Source organism: Pinus tabuliformis, chromosome 6, assembly GCF_031772625.1.
Source record: "Pinus tabuliformis cultivar Carrire ecotype Pingquan chromosome 6, CPIR1, whole genome shotgun sequence".
Taxonomy (NCBI): Eukaryota; Viridiplantae; Streptophyta; class Pinopsida; order Pinales; family Pinaceae; genus Pinus; species Pinus tabuliformis.
Genome location: NC_142292.1, coordinates 859,195,419 through 859,208,114, shown reverse-complemented (window position 1 = coordinate 859,208,114; position 12,696 = coordinate 859,195,419).

The window sequence follows — 12,696 nt, the reverse complement described above, 5'->3', positions numbered from 1 at the left end:
GGTGCATTTAGGCTAGCAAACCCTTTTCCTTTCTTTTTATTTTAAAAAAGCAAACTATCTAAATCTACCCTTATAACCTCCAAGGGCTCAAATTAAACTAATGAGCACCTTATTATTCTCTACCTAACTACTGATCTGCTAAGATTAAACAGTTTGGTCATATCTTTATTCTCTAACTATAACATCAAATTTAAAGCATGAAGCAATCAAGATTAAACTATTTGACTGTCATGGGTTGTGGCATTTAAGACAAGCTGCACACAACCATTATTTTGCAAAAACAATAGTAGTGGCATTTAGACTTGCTCACTTTCAGAATTTATTTGTTTTCTTTTCTTTTGAACCTAACATTTTCTTTTTTCCTTGATTTTTTTAGGACATCTAACCTAACATTTTCTTTGATATGGACATCATCATCAAGATATTTTCGAAAACATTTTATTTACTATTGTTATGTCCATATCCTAACTTAACATTTTTTAAATATTCTATCTTATCAAAACCAAAAAATGCTACAACACTGTGATGGTGACACGTCACCAAACAGGGTCCGGGAAAAACCACCCATTTTGGGTGCTATAGGGCTATTAAAGCTCGAAAGTTGAATGCGTGTGAAATGGAGTGATAACCATTAGATTAGATGGGTGTTGATCGGACGATGATCGCGCTGAAAAGATGCGCGGAGGGGATTGGGGGAAAGGTTAGGGAGGGGCCCGCCTAATCAAACATACTTAAGCATGTTTAATTAACTTTAATTCATGGATTAACTCAAATGATCCATCAGGCATGCTTTTTTCAAGGCAAAAGGGTTTTTAAACTTAAGATAAGTTGATTTATAGGTTTTTATATTAGGAAAAGGGGAAAATAACTTTTCACAAAGGGGGGAAAGGGTTTTTACCCTAGGAAAAGGGATTTATGGAACACAATGATGATTTTAGCAAGGGGGAAAGGATTTTAAAGGGAATTTCTAGGGGGAAAATATGGGATAATGAAGGGTAAAAATTGAGGGGAAAAGGGGTATTTTAAGGGATGATGGGGAAATTAATAAGCATGAAAGGGAGAAGTTTGTGAAAGGAGGGGGAGTTAGTTAAACTCATCTTATGAGCATGCTTTTTCCATTGATAACCACTCCTGCACACTTGAAACACATAGTTAAGCATGACAGTAGTGCTTATGCTCCAAATGACTTGTATTTCTGCAACCTTTCTTTACCTACCCTTTTACCTAACCTAACATTTTTTCTTCACTTTGATGGGTGCACTTAAGCTAGCAAACCCTTTTCTTTCCTTTTCTTTTATAAAACAAACTATCTACTTCTAACCTTATATCTTCCAAGGGCTTAGATTAAACTGATGAGCTCCTTTTATTTTCTCTACCTATCTAATGATCTACCAAGATTACGTTGTTTGGTCAAATTTTATTCTCTAACTATAAACATAAAATTCAAAGCATGAAATAGTCAAGATTAAGCAGTTTGACTACCATGGGTTGTGGCATGTATGACAAGTTGCACACAACCATTATTTAAGACAATAAAGTAAAAAGTAGTGGCACTTGGACTTGCACACTTTCATGATCTATTTTTTTTGGGGGTTCATATTATTTCATTTTCTGTATTTTTTTATATTTTCTTACTTTTATTGTCCTTTGATATTTCTTTTAGGACATACCCTCTTTACATTTTTTAATTTTAATATGGAAACATTTGCAGAAAGCAAAGGTATGTACAACATTCAAGAATTAACCTTAACCAATTCAAAATTATGAATCCTATCACTATAGGACTCTAACACAGTATACGTTTACCCCTTTTTTCGGGTTGGGATAAAACTATTTACGGAAAAAGTATACCTTAGTCGAACATGGCTAGAAGGTTCTCTCAAGTATTGTTTTCTACCTTTTTGGGCTCGAGGAACAACTTTACGAAGAGGGACCTTTTGGATTTTTCTTTTCCGTGTCTTTTTCAAACTCTCTAAAGATGAAAAAGATGTTGAGTTTCACCTTTTTCGGACTCGTTAAAAGATTAAACGACATAGAACTTGTCATTATGACGAGACTAAGCTACTCCTTCCTAGGGCTCCTTAAACTTACTAGGATGGACCTATATTACAAGCACATGTTATGTCTGTCAAGCTTGTGTAAAAATAATCAGGGTACTCGCCAGAAATGGTGGTGGGAAATTGGAAGTATTTTATTATTTGTATTCTTCACTTTAGGCAGCATGTCGCTCTTGAAAATTGACACTCATCAGTTGTTCGTGTCAGTTTTTGGGACATCCTCGCTCTATCACTTGCCTCCCTGGTGTTATAGACATATTTGGGCATTGCAACCCCAATCACATATGTCCATAAACGAAGGGCTTCAAGACCCCTAAAAGTATTGTTTCATACCCTAAAGGAACAAGGTCAGCTGATTACATCATTTCCCAAAAGTTCTCCCTGAAAAACTGCTCAGAACTGGTCAAAAATAGACCATACAAACTGCTCCATGCTAAGGGTGCGATGCATCTCACTTGCAGCACACAAAGGGTGCGATGCATACTGAAAATCCCTTCTGTAGGGTGCGATGAGCGAGAGTAGACAAATGGCAGAGGCAGTTTGCTAAGTGGAAACCCAAGGAATCTTCTAGAAACTTCCCCTATGACACTTGCCTCTCTGAATTCGCCCAGGGATGAGTAAGAGATCATGAAATCTCCAAGTGGAACCAAGAACTATCAGTGAAATGACACTAATCAAAATCCCAGAAGCTGACTCACCCACCTGTAAATATCTATATATGGATCCCTCATCCTAGAGATCCAAACACTGGAATTTTGTATTTTGTAAGGAAGTGTTGTTGGTTTCTCTATGAAACATTGTATTGTTGGGTGATCTAGCTTTTCATGAGGTGAAGAGGGCTTTCATGCTAGGAGGATGGCATTGGATCAAATAGCTGGGTTGTAATCCTCTCTTATACTACTTCTATCAATAAAGCTATTTGAGTTTTCCTCCATATACTTGTATATTTATGAATCTTATATTTGTGTATGCATTTGTATGGTTAATGTACATTTGATTCTACATTGTTTATGGTTATAGATCTATATGCTTTGATGGTATTATGCTTCTTTGACTCTACAGATGTTCTTTGAAGTGGGACAAGTGAGGAAGGAGCGACAAAGCTTTATCAAAGGAGAGAGGAAACAAGCAAGGAGCCAAGCGAAAGATTAAGGTTGGTGCTCTCTGCTTCTCTCTCATTGTTATAGACATTTTTGGGCACTGCAACCCCAATCAAACATGTCCATAAACCAAGGGCTCCTAAGTCCCTAAAAGTGTTGTTCCATCCCTTAAAATAACAAGGTCAGCTGATTACATCATCTCCCAGAAGTTCTCCATGAAAAACTGCTCAGAACTGGTCAAAACTGGACCATCTCACCTGCTCCATGGTCAAAGTGCGATGCATCCCACCTAATGCACATGGGAGGTGTGATGCATACTGAAAATCCCTTCTATGGGGTGCAATGGGCGAGAGTGGAAAAATGGCAGAGATAGTTTGCGAGGTGGATGATCATGGAATCTTCCATAAACTTCTCCTGTGACACTTGCCTCTCTGAATTCGCCCAGGGATGAGTAAGAGATCATCAATCTTCAAGTGGAATCAAGGACTATCAGATAGAGGACACTAATCAAAATCCTAGAAGCTGACTCACCCCCTTGCAATCATCTATATATGGATCCCTCATCCCAGAGATCCAGAGGCTGGAATTTTGTATCTTGTAAGGAAGTGTTGTTGGTTTCTTGTTGGAATATCATAGTGTTGGGTGATCTAAGCTTTTCATGAGGTGAAAGAAGTGCTTTCATGCTGGAGGGTGATGCTGGGTCAAAACAATTGGTTGTAATCCTCTTTGCTTATTCTTGATATTAATAAAGCTATTCAAGTTTTCCTCCACATTCTTGTATGTTTGATGATATATGCATTTGTGTGGTCAATATACATCTGGTCCTATATTGTTTACGATTGTAGATCTCTGTTCTTCGATAGTATTATGCTGCTTTGAATCCACAGGTGCTCTTTGAAGCTGGGTAGACTAAGGAGAAGCAGCAAGGATCTGTCAGAAGGGAGAGGAATCGAGCAAGGAACCAAGCACAAGACTGAGGTTGGTATCCTTCATTCCACTCTTATCTACTTCTCATAAAGGAAAACAAAAGTAGTTTTAGTTTGTTTGTTTCTAAGATAGCTACCAGTCTTAGTGGGACTAGCAGCTCCGAGTGGACACTAGATTTCCCGATAACAAAATGGCGACTCCACTGGGGATCGAATAGATTGTTTGCTTGTCTATATTTGTTTGTTTTATAAACTTACAGACGGAGCTTGAAGTCAAGCCAGCTAGCCTTCGAACTGCATTTACTATGCAAGTGCAAAGTAGATCAATGCTACTTTAGTCTATCTCTAGGTTTTGTTTATAAACTGAACAATTGATTTGCAAGCTTTCTAATTGCCCTAGTGGTGGCTCTAGTAACCTCATTAGATCAGCCCCTGTAATTTCTATTTATTATACATCATTTTCTCAGCCTAAATCCCTGAACTGAGCTGCAAACTATGACCAAGAGCCAAGTAAAGTCTCGTCCTGGTACCATCGCACCCTCTCTTCAAGGAAACCAGTATGCATCGCACCTCCCGTGTGCAGTAGGTGGGATGCATCCTTGTTTCCCTGTGTTACAGGTGTGATGATCAGAAAAGGCTAATTTTGCCTCCAGATTTTGGTTTTTCTTCACTCTTTTCAACTCTATTCAGGAGTTTTGCTGTCTGTGATCAGTATACCACTGTGGAAACCCCCTTCCTTTCCATCATTCCACCTCCATTGTGCAAAGAACTGTGAATTTTTTTATGTATTTTCCGCCATTTTCAGTTCTCTTTTACAAAGTAGTAGCATAGTCGAACTGTCGTCTTTTGATTTGAAAGTGTCGCAAGTGTCGTTTTCAGTCAAAGAAAAGAATTCTATTGTTCTTGATGGTTGATTATACAGTTACTCTTGTATTTGATTTGAATTAGTAGTTTTTCAAGTGTCGAAAGCAGTTTTCAATTCAAAATAGTAAAGTGTCATCATTATCTTCCTTTCGTTTTTGAAGAGAAATTTGTTAGTACTGTCGCTTTGAAAAGATAATTCAGATTTGTACTTAGCATTCTTCTTGTCATTCACACATTAAGAAAGCTGAAAACAAATACATGCATGTGCATTTTCATTTAGACTGCTTGTTGGTTTGATTTAGGACAGTGCATCTAGTGTGTGCTCTCTGCTCTATGTTGAAAGAATATCATCTCTCTTTCTTTAGTAGCTAGGATTTTCATTGCAAAAAGAATATTAAACGATTTTTTATCATCTTAGATTGCATTTTAGGAATTGTACATCTACATCATGCGGTGAACCTGAAAGGAAAATTTCTTAAGAAAGATCAACTGTAAAATAAATTTAATGAACCTAACGCACAACATCTAGAAGTCTAGGCTAGAGACGTATTCCGGAATAGTAAAGCCTGGTAACTGTCGCTTTCACTGTGGGTTGGGTGATTCCTCCTCTTTGAGACGACAAGTGCCAATACGGACTTGTGCTCCCACGTACCATCAAGTATATATTGGGAGACCACAATAGGCTATATCCTTTATCCATAGGAAGCCATGTTTGTCGCCCTATCGATCGCAATGCACTGAACACAGCATTCAAGAAGATTGACTGCCGTACGTAAAAAGTATTCTGCAGTTTTGCGATCGGTTTGGTAATCCCTCTATCTAGATTTCCAGAGTAGTCACTTTCATTCCTTTTCAGACTCCTTAAAAGAAATGGTCTGTTTAAGCACTTGTCACTTCAGGCTCATTAAAAATCGAAGGTGACTGGAGTCATATTTAGCTTTTTCTCGAATCTTAAAAATTGAAAAAGCAAGTTGTGTCAAAGCGTCATAAAATTTATTTTAATCGGAATAACATCACTGTTCACTCGTTGGTCTTAGGTTGAGAAAATGGAGTCCACCAATCAAGGATTTCCCCTTGGAGGGAATCCTAGTCCTTTCTCTTCTTAGGGAGATGTTGGTGCTCCACATATGGCTACATTGTCCCTTCTAGGACTCACAATTGGCCTGCCAGTATGGCTTTTCTCGACCTCTGTCGTTCAAAACACCGTAATTCCTCAGCAATCAAATCAGCAACTAGATGATACTAAAGTCACTCCCCCACCTTCTACTTCATTTGTTTCTCCCTCTCCTTCTTCCTCTTCGCTTGGTGAAGCTAGTAATGCTAAAAACCAAGTAATTGAGAAGAAGAAGAAAGGGAAGGAGAAGAAGAAAAAGAAGCCAACGGTGAAAGGGGGCAACCATGCATCGTCTAGCGAAAAATCCACACACTACACCATCCAAACCTAAATCTCCATGTGTCATTTGAAAAGGAGACCACTATCATCGAGATTGTCCTTGCATCCCGCGGATCTTAAGGCACTGGTCTCCCTACTTGCACAATCTAGTGTCTTCAACCTTTGACGATCATGTTGAAAGTACACCGTCAACTAGTGAAAACGAAGTCAATGGACGAAAAGGAAGATCTAAATGTCCTTGTAGACTGTGTGAAGGCGATCATGCCCTCCACTATTGTCCCTTCTTGGACAAAGCTAAAAGAGTCTTGGATAATCGTCATGCTTCTCCGCAGCGACTTCCTCCTGGATACAAGAAACTCTTGCCTAGTCCATCGCTAGTTGAGAATCTGACTGACACACCTTTAGTGTCATTTGAAGCATTTATCATTGAAGATAAACCCTCTGAGTCCACACCGGACCAAAGTCAACAGGTCGAAACGGTAGTCAACCCAGTCTTGCCTTCAAAAGGTCCACCTTCGGATGATACAGTCACCAAAGAGAATGAGAATGACACCGTTCAAATTCTTTTTGTTAACACAGAATCCGATGAACATGGGGGAAATCTACCCATTCCTTTACCGTAGGAAGGAAGTTCATCAGAGATTCATCCGGCCATTTATTCGGTCCCTCCTCCAAGCAATCTAGTTGTTTCCTTCAATTGGAACCTACTAGCAAGACCCTGCCTTCCATCTAATGTACCATTCTGGATCATAGTACAAGCTTACAGAATGGTCATGGATGGTACTATCATAGATGAAGGGGCTTCCATGAGTATCCTTTCCTCAACTGCTTGGAAAGCACTTGGTTCGCCATCACTTCTGCCTGAGATTCAAAATCTGTCAAGCTTCAACAAAGGAACCAGTCGACTGTTAGGGATCCTTCCAAATTTGCCTATAACTTTGAGAAGGAAAACCGTTTATCTAAACGCGATGGTAGTCCAAGGGCCATTATATTACAATCTACTCCTTTGGCATGACTAATTTATAGCATGGGAGCTATTGTTTCCTCACTCTATCGAGTGATGTGTTTCCCGCATGAAGGCAGAGGGGTCTAGCTCATAGACCAACTTTCATTGCCCGGTTCAAACACAGCTACTAGTCAAGTGCCATCCCTAACTGGTATTTTCGCACAAGGAATGTCTCATCAATCTCCAGTCCATCCACCTGATGAGCGCGAGTGATTCGATGAATGTGACTAAACCCAGGGGGCATGCGCCCTGGTCTGATTCGGCAAGAAAACCCCAGATATAAGGTAGGTTTCCGCGTAGCATATATGACTAGTCTGACACACCCGTCCGTTTAGGAAAATGGGGTTAGACTGGAATAAGATTCCCTCGTCAAAGGTTATGTGATTGGAAGTGGATTCAGCCCTTTCACCTTTGTCTATTTCGATGGACAGAGCGAAGGAAGTGTTTTTTCTGCAAATGCGGATGGAACAACCTTGCTTTAATGCAAGAACTTCCATATGGTAACCTGGAAACTCTACTTCTCTTTATACCTGGGGGCATGCAAACCTTTTTTCATGCAAGTGAAAAATGATATTTTATTTTCTTAGTTTGTAGGCTCTCAACCCTTTAACCTCATAGGTTGGTCGTTCCTAGCTTGCATACACAAGGCTCAAGAGCAAAGTTGTGCATGGGGCAAGCTCCCTAAAAAATGAACCTACTAATGAGAGACATCCTTATTATACGACTAGCATGAGCAGGTTTACGTGAAGTTCAAGCTCATTAAAAAATAAACCTAGCAATGAGCATATGTTCCCCCAGAGTTTAAGCTCATTAAAAAATGAACCCATCTTTCGGTAAATAACCTTTGTGATCACATTACTATCAACTTTTGAGCCTTGGTCATGTTCTTACCATCACCTCCACTTTTTAGCCGATCATACGCCTCCACTTGATTGTTTACCCTTTTGAGGAATAGCTGCGATGAGTGATTCTGTTAGCCACCTTCTTTACACTGTCGTGATTGAAAAGTTCCAAACCTTACCTGGAACCAGCTGCTACCCGAAAATATCACTCGTTCCTCAAAGATGAGTCTCTTTTAAGCTCTTTTTAGACTCGTAAAATATAAAAAGATTGCCGAGAAATTGGCCTCTCCAGCTCGTTAAAGTGATTGGAAGTGCCATCCCTCCTCTATATTTTAATCTTTTTGGACCTGAGGGATCATTACACAAAAAGATTGAGCGCTTGTCTTTTTCGGCTCATTAAAGTGATCGGAAAAGCCACCCCTTTCATATTATTTTATATTTTTTTGGACTTAAGGGATTATACTATGAAAAAGGATTACTGGAGTTTCCTTTCCGTCTCTTTTCAGACTCTCTAAAACTGAAAAGGACTGAGTTATCTTTGTCGTTAAACTCGTAAAAGCAATAGTGACAAACTTGTCCATGCAGACAAGAGCGAGTTTCACTATCGCGAGGCTCGCTAAAACATAGCGACAGGTTTGCCCAAAGGGAAAATTATAGAACAAGCATATGTTATCCTCCTCAAGCTTGACAAAAATAAAGAGGTACTAGTCAACAATGACTGGGGAAAAAGGGAAGAAAACTTGAATAACTTCATTGGTAGCAGGTCGCTCTTGAACATGACACTTTCACTCCATCACCATGATTGAGTCAGGTTGGGTTATTCCGTTCACCGGTCATATCACCATTGGTCCTCTGTACCATCCATTTTTGGGGTTAACACTACCAATCCATTTCAGTGTCGCTGATATGTTCAAGAGAAGTCGCTCAGAGAATTCACCAACCCAGCTAACATCTCATCCGCTGCAATACCTTCACACTCCATTCTTTCATGACCGCCACCTTGAACCTTGTATCATCAGATCGTTTTCACCTCCATAAAATCATTTTCTTCGTTCCGTGTCGTAGATGTGGGATTCATTAAGGCCCTCCTACGATGTGTCACTTCTTGTCGACATCAGCTCATTATCCAAGAAGTCGACTTAGGAACAACCCTTTCAGTACTTTGAAGCTTGTATGCCTCAATGGCAAGTTTCTCACTTCAGGCGACAGGTTTACATCAATGACCTTCGACCGAAAGATTTTGCGTGGTGTTCGACATCGCCTCATGTATTCACACCAAGTGAATTGTACTGCAGTACCTTGAGGATCATTATCATTATCGTTTATTCCTCTCGCGCCTGTTAACATCTTACATAATTGGCTGGTAATCAGGCAATGTCCTTCCATGTTCGACACTAGAACATCTTTTCACATGGATCGACTTGTACTCCAGGTGAAGATTGAATGATTTTGAAGACCCCGGATCTAATTTCATCCATTCGAGCTATGATATATTCAAGAAAATAAAAACATCAAATGTACATCATAGCTGCACAGATAATCATCCAAGCCAAGGGATGATGGCTCTACCAGAATCATCACTCTGCCACACAAACGGTTGTCCGTCCTATGTACATGAAAATGACTTTATAAAGTTGAGCATGGGAATACCCACCTCAGCTAGATATGAAGATAATGTATTGTATTGTATCTTATTACAAGTCACCTTCCAGTTCGAAAAACCTCGGATCCTCATAATAAAGCATTTCACGTGACATTAGAAGATTTACAACCTCATGCTTTAGGGGGCAACTGTTATAGACATATTTGGGCATTGCAACCCAATCACATATGTCCATAAACCAAGGGCTTCTAAACCCCTAAAAGTATTGTTTCATACCCTAAAGGAACAAGGTCAGCTGATTACATCATTTCCTAGAAGTTCTCCCTGAAAAATTGCTCAGAACTGATCAAAACTGGACCATACAGACTGCTCCATGCTAAGGGTGTGATGCATCTCACTTGCAGCACACAAAGGGTGCAATGCATACTGAAAATCCCTTCTGTAGGGTGCGATGAGTGAGAGTAGACAAATGGCAAAGGCAGTTTGCTAAGTTGAAACCTAGGGAATCTTCTAGAAACTTCCCCTGTGACACTTACCTCTCTGAATTCGCCCAGGGATGAGTAAGAGATCATGAAGTCTCCAAGTGGAACCAAGAAATATCAATGAAATGACACTAATCAAAATCCCAGAAGCTGACTCACCCACCTACAAATATTTATATATGGATCCCTCATCCTAGAGATCCAAAGGCTGGAATTTTGTATTTTGTAAGTGTGTGTTGTTGGTTTCTCTGTGAAACATTGTATTGTTGGGTGATCTATCTTTTCATGAGGTGAAGAGGGCTTTCATGCTGGGAGGATGGTGCTGGATCAGACAGCTAGGTTGTAATCCTCTCTTCTACTACTTCTATCAATAAAGTTATTTGAGTTTTCCTCCATATACTTGTATATTTCTGAATCTTATATTTGCGTATGCATTTGTATGGTTAATGTACATCTGATTCTACATTCTTTATGGTTATAGATCTCTGTGCTTTGATGGTATTATGCTGCTTTGACTCTACAGGTGTTCTTTGAAGTGGGACAAGTGAGGAAGGAGTGGCAAAGCTCTATCAAAGGAGAGAGGAAACAAGCAAGGAGCCAAGCGAAAGATTAAGGTTGGTGCTCTCTGCTTCTCTCTCATCTATCTCTCATAAAGGAAAACATAAGTAACTTTAGTTTTTTGTTTCTAAGATAGCTACCCGTCTCAGTGGGACTAGCAGCTCTGAATGGACACTAGTTTTCCCGATAACACCTGGGTTTTGGGTTATCCATTTTAAACCTCACATATGATCTTTGCTAGGTCACCATGACCTCTAATCCTATGATGTCAAATGCTACCAAAATCCAAAGTCGTGTCATCCACATGTTCAAGAGAAGTCTAGAGAGAAGCCTAGAGAGTGGGTCTCGATTTAGGGCCTAATGATCTGGGTTCGGAGATCATGGTAAAGCCTATTATGATTTGTTCATTGTGTTGGCCTATTGATCTCCACCTGTGGGAAGCCTAAAGAGTGGGTCTCGGTTTAGGGCCTAGCGATCTGGGTTTGGATTGCGGTAAATCTTGAGAGACTAAGAGGCAGGAAAATTCCTCACGGTGTAGGTGGAGAAATTCGGTGGCATCCATGCTTGTTTTTCCTAGTGATTGGGTGGACACCACAATAAAGCCTATTATGATTTGTTCATTGCGTTAGCCTAGTGATCCAGGATGGGTTACGGTAAAGCCTAGTTTCTATTGATGAGGGTGAGCTAGTTTAGCCTTGGTATGCCCTGGTTGGTTCTTTTGGTTTGAGTCCCACATTTGTGCTTGGAATATGGAAAGGAGGTGAATGGTTGAAGAAATATTTGGCTTAGCCATTTTGTGGTCAGGTGGAACGTGGAAGTACCATCCCGGGTTTGCTTTTGGCATCATTAATGAGGTTTTTTCTCCTTGTCTTTCTATGAGAATTTTGATGGATTATATGTGATTTATATGGTTTTACTTTCATGAGTATTTCTGTTGTTATTATGTTGGCTATATGTGTGTTTTATGATAGCATCTATATATGGCTATCAACATGTTTTTACTTGTAAATGAATGGATAATGTATCTATGGCTTAATAGATGGTAATGCAACAAATGACATGAGGTAACAATGGTTCTTAGTGATTCTCAGATAAGTACAAAGTCCCTATGTTTAATTATGTTGGTTACACCTGTAGATTACATGCTTGTGACATGTTTGATGAAATGCATGTCATGGCTAGTAGGGGTCTATTTAAGGTCTTTTTCAACCTATTTCCTTTGCATCATTGTTTCCCTGGTCTTTTATTGCTCCTACGTTATCATTCAATTTTGGGAAGTGACCTCGGCACTAGGCCTAAAAAATTGGCTCAAATCTTGAGGACGTTGGCATAACACTGGAAAATTGGGTCTCTGGACGCTGGCAGGTGTGGAGCACTGGAAAGGTATGTTTTTGACAAACAATTCAGTGACTTTTCAGTAACAATTGTAACCCTTTCTGCATAATGAACTTAAAGAAATAAAGAATTTTAATAGAATGTGTGAGAATTAGTATGGAAAGCGTAATCGCTGATAATTGTCATTTTTCTATGCAGGAAAAGGTGGAAACGAAGGTCTGTCGTCCAAAAGGGAAAGACAAAGGAGGAATAATTGTTGTCCCTCTAGAAGGAAACCGGATGCAAATGAGATCGAACAGATCGAAGCAGAATGACCCAGGGAAGAAAGAAGGGTTACCAATTCGGTGGAACAGGGAAAGAAAAGCAAGGGATTAACGGCTTGGTGAATCCCTCAGGATCTTTGATCCTGAGGGATCGTTGTTTTGCCTATTTTTGTTACCTAGATACCTCCACCGTTACTTTTATAAAAAGGAACAGCACCGTTAAGCAAAGGGACTTTTTTATGTAATCTTAAGTTTCAGACTAAACTT